At 42.2% G+C, this 5,000-nt stretch overlaps 1 pseudogene; it reads right to left on the bottom strand.

Moving 5' to 3' along the window:
- LOC138044863 (uncharacterized) overlaps positions 1-5,000 on the bottom strand; it is a 10,151-nt pseudogene that overhangs the window by 4,812 nt on the left and 339 nt on the right.

Below are 5,000 nucleotides of genomic sequence, written 5' to 3'. Positions count from 1 at the left end.
TAGCTAACTGAGCCACGACTGCTCCCCCGGAGATGTAAGTTAAAACTGAGGACGTAGCACAGAACTCGCTCAAAGGCGCTTGACTAAAAATCTTTAAAGAGCCTTAGTATGTAGCACAAACTGTAGAAGCCATATATTTGACGTATTGGCAGTCTTCAGGGGGGTAAATTACAGTATGGTTACGAACTCATAGCAGGAGCCCCTGAGTAGGAGCGAGCAACTCCCCTATATTCCTGTCACGGCGTTTTCACAGACCGGATTATTTTTAGATTGAAATTTCCCGCGAATGAGACTTCCTAGGGAGCCCGATGATCAATTACAAGAAACTAACTTGACGTCATAGCGTCACTGGGGTGCAGGGATGGCGCAGTGATGAGTGCACTCACCTGCCACCAATGTGACGTGGCCCGGGTTCGATTCCGAGACTCAGCGTCATATGTAGGTTGAGTTTGTTGGTTCTCTACTCTGCACCGAGAAGTTTTCTCCGAGTACTCCGGTTACCCCTCTCCTCAAAAACCAACATTTGACTTGATTTGTGTTAATTGTTAATTTCAATTTACAGTGTCCCGAATTAGTGCTTCAGCGCTAGAACGACTAGACGCTTAAATAAAGTTCCTTTCCTTTCTTTTCTTTCCTCACCGAGCCGGAACTGCCTTTGTGTTTTGGCGGAAAAGGTAGTCCGAAAATAGATCGGTCTGTAAAAATGCCGTGACATAGGCTTAGTATGGGAGTTGCTCGCTCCCAGTCAGGCTCCTTTGTAGATGGGCAATGAAGAGATCTTGAAAATAAATGCTTTACCTGTAATGCAACGGGAATGACTTGCTCAAGTGCGCTCTGTTTGGTCGCCCCTACTATATCTTGAGACAGCTCCTTCAACAGAGGCCCGCATGAAGCAATTTGTGACCTGGGATCTTCATCGCTTGGAAACTCCTTTTCTTCTACCACATCCTCGTCCTCCTACTTCAGTTCTGTATCGTTAAGAGTTTGCGACATCGTGAGTTCGCTCATTTCCTCTTCGCTAGTTGAGACGGCATCTGAACTCCTGTCCACGTGAACCAGGAAGTAATCCATGGGGTATTCGATGTTCCGTATTAAGCGAATCTGTCTGTTTCGTTTAAGCTTTGAGCCAGAGAGAAAGTCAAATGCAGAGTTTCGATCCACGAGCACTCTTCCGATTTCCCCGTCGCTAATGTTCTGTTGCATTTCTGCTATGCTGTCGAATTCTATTAATTCAAACAGTTTTATTCAGTGTAGCCTGCAAGCAGGCTCTTCCGTTGAAAATGGCGCGCGGTCGAAATATAAGGGCATCAAGCCCTTATATTTCGACCGCGCGCCATTTTCAACGGAAGAGCCTACTTGCAGGCTATATTCAGTGAGGGGGTTTACTTTATTCGCGTTATGCAACAAAGAACGTCTCCACGGGGTTTAACATTTTTATAAACATGCGGGATGAGTTTTTATTCATCAGGGCCCGGTTGTTCGAAAGCCGATTAACGTAATGCAGGATTAGCGTAAACATTTGTTTCATGTTTTCAACTTTTTGGTGAAAGTTCCTTTTGCTTATGTTTGTTTTTCAAGATTGACGTCTTCTATAGTGTAAAGGTTTTCCGAATATCAGCGATGAACAGCATTTGGGAGAACAGAAATAAACTCCTAGGTTAATTTTTAATCTGGTCATGATTAGCGTTAATCGGGCTCAGACAGGTACCAAGTGGTGCCTCACAATTTATTGACAGCTTCCGAACGGTCATGGCAAATATCAGTACCTTTCCAGGAACAAAAACCACAACAACAACAACAAAACAAAACTTGTAGGCCAAGGAGACCACAGAGACGGTGTCCCGTCTTAAGTTGATAGTGCAGTGCAAGGAGTGAGCATTTCTGCTACAAAAAATACGGTAATTTCCGAGGAGTACAAACAAGTGTAAAGGCCTGGCCAAACGCTTGCAACATTTCGACGCAACATCTTGCAACATTGTTGGGAACAACATGTTGCACACGTTTGGCCACCCTGTTGCGATGTGTTGCAACGTGTTGGGTGATGTTGGATCAAATTTGAAAACGGTCAAATTTTTCGTGCAACATTTTGGATGTTGCATGATGTTGTATTCGTTTGGCCACGTTCACTCGACATTGTTGCACTAGGGGCGTGCTAGGTCCACTTGTTGCGCGCCAGGGGCATGGGGTGCACAAACGTTGACATGTTGAGTTGAAAATGTTGAAAATGTAGCGGGCGTTTGGCCAGCCCGTTCAACACGTGTTGCAACATCATGCAACAATGTTGCAAGATGTTGCAATGGAATGTTGCAAGCGTTTGGCCAGGCCTTCACAAGTTGGATTCAACAATGTTAGGTGATGTTGCACCAACGTGTTGGACCCGTTTGGCCAGGCCTTAATTTAGTTTAACGGCAAGAAACGTAATAGTGGACGAAAACAAAACAAAACAAAACAAAAAAATCTAGCCTCCGAGGCCCCTACAAAGTGTCAATCTTATCACCAGTCCCCAGTTATTATGACGAGGTTATAACATAGTTTGCGATGTTTTTCCCTCTGCTTGTAAATCCCCCGTTTTAGTTGTAGCTTGCTGAAAACTCTACAGACAGGTAAAATAAACTACTAAACCTACGGCATCTTTCTTCGCATTTATTTATTGAAATGTTCTTCGGAAGTGGTCGGAAATGGCAATTCCGAGACCCTTAATTTCAAAATATTTTGGGGGAACATACCCCCAGACTCTCCTGGATTGGAGTGCCAACATTCTTCGTGTGCGTACACCTTAAAAATCTCACGCTACGCCCCTGATAATGCTCATTCAAGAAGAAGATGGTGAAAGCACCAAAACAACAACTACTTACTGATGATGTTGGCGTCGAATTCTTCGGTTGCAGATCTTTGTATCTCACTGTTCACTATCCACACACCAACCTAAAAGGAAATTTATTACATTTGCAATGAAAGACGAAAAAGGTTTGATAGTAATGTAAAATCTACTTTTCCTAACAGGACTGAATGTCGATTTTGATATCTCCACCACACGATTCTAAAGAAGTAAATGTCCTTTAAACATAGCGTACCATATATCATATCTTTATTTACCCTCGGATTTTAGGGTAGCTTGATGCAGTTAGTATCTCTGAGCATTTAGCCTTCCAACCATGATACACCACAGAAGACCCAACACCGGGAACTCCATACCCTCAGTACTCGAATATAGTGAGTGGGTTCTTTTGCGTTCCACAGGTTTATGAATATTGAAGGCAGAAAGGAAGGAAGTGAAAGGTTGTGTTTTTCGGGAGAAAGTTTTGCATCAGTATTAAGTTCTTAATTATGATCTTTGAAAACTCACATCTTTAGAATTGATATCTTGGCATTTTGTGCCATCAAGTGCTGCCTGCATCGCATTGGTAAACAACGCAGTAAATAAAGACAACATGATGGCCCCTACGAGTATCCAGATTACTCCGTACACACGTCCAAGGAAGGTTTTAGGAGTCTTGTCACCATATCTGGTATGAAGAAGACAACATTACGTAATTCAATGAGTGACAGCTCTTCTGAAGCCCAGAATGTCAATCACACAGTTATTTTACTCTTCTTTTCAAGAATAACATGTCATGCAATTCCCAGTCACAAATTATTTCCGAAACTAGCGAACTTGCTCCTTATCAATAGGCCATTTTCAAGTTGCTCTTCAGGTTTGCCTCAATAAAGAAAACTCTTTTGGGGAAAATGACTTTAATTGTTGCAAAAATACATAACACTGTCGCATTGCAAGAAGACTTGTCCTACAAAAGAGGCGAACAACAACTTGGAATGGGCCTCTACACGGCTGGGCGAAGGGAAACAAGGTTGGGAAAGATTCGTGGTTAAAGGTGCAAAAGCAAGATTGAAAGTAGTGCTAGGCGTCGAAATGCAAAGCCTACATTAACTAAGTGTTATCAATATTTAGGAGAGTGAAGCTGAATAGGATTGACTCATTTATCTGCGAGTTTAAAATGGAATGGAATGGAACTACCTCGCCGATGAATATACGTCGGTATTGAAAATTAGTTTACAAAGCTAAACCTCTAAGCTTTATCGCAATCCTTATTTTTCTGAAAAAGATAAAATTGGGATGGTCGGGCTCTATACGGGAGAAAAATGGAGTGTCTTTTTGTTGTGTCGACATGTATATCGCGCAAGATTTCCATTTCTATTACAGTACACACCCAACAGTTGTAAGCGAAACCACTGCCCACCAGAAGCCCTCAGGAGACCCAGCTGTAAACGAAGAGGAAAACTGACTCTTATTTGCCTTGTGTTCCTGTAAGTAAGCAAGCAAATGAATAAGAAACTATTCCTTTTTTTATTTGAGCTGTATATTTCTCAATAAGCCAAAATCACAAACTTTGCAGACTCCTCTCGCTACCCCATCTTAACACCATTCATAGCCATCTTGTTTCAGGAAATCTCGTTGTGACATTTTTCATTCTGAAGTATTTAAAACACGCTTGAGTGAAATAATACATTTCTTGAAACTGCACTGATCAGAAACAACACTTTCAGAGCTTCAAGAGTCTTGATCACTGAAATGATGTCGAGGACGAGGATAATCAGGTCACGTAGCATGTGACACGTGGCGGCCTGATCAGTCTTGTGCAGATCACCGGTAGATTGCTAGTTTATTGATGTATCAAAACTCTTCCGAGGAGGCGCTAATCGGTCTGTTATGTTCTTATCTGCTGTCTGTAAATTAGTTTATAAAGCGGCGTGAAGTTAAGTGGTTCGAAATTGCTTTAGTTATGCTTATGCGCATGCTAAAATTCCGATCCAACTTGAACAAAAAAACAAACTAAAGCAACTGGCGTTTTTTGATTCTGGCACCCACCGTATGCATTTCCTACCTTTGAGGGGTTTTCTCAGTATTGATAACCATGCATTCACTTACCAAGAGCCAAATTATGACTCCCGAAATTCCTGACAGCAATATGACGCAAGCCAGTATTGGCCACTGTGATCTA

Source organism: Montipora capricornis, chromosome 4 (assembly GCF_036669925.1).
Source record: "Montipora capricornis isolate CH-2021 chromosome 4, ASM3666992v2, whole genome shotgun sequence".
NCBI classification, from domain to species: domain Eukaryota; kingdom Metazoa; phylum Cnidaria; class Anthozoa; order Scleractinia; family Acroporidae; genus Montipora; species Montipora capricornis.
This window is presented reverse-complemented; position numbering and strand designations above follow the sequence as displayed.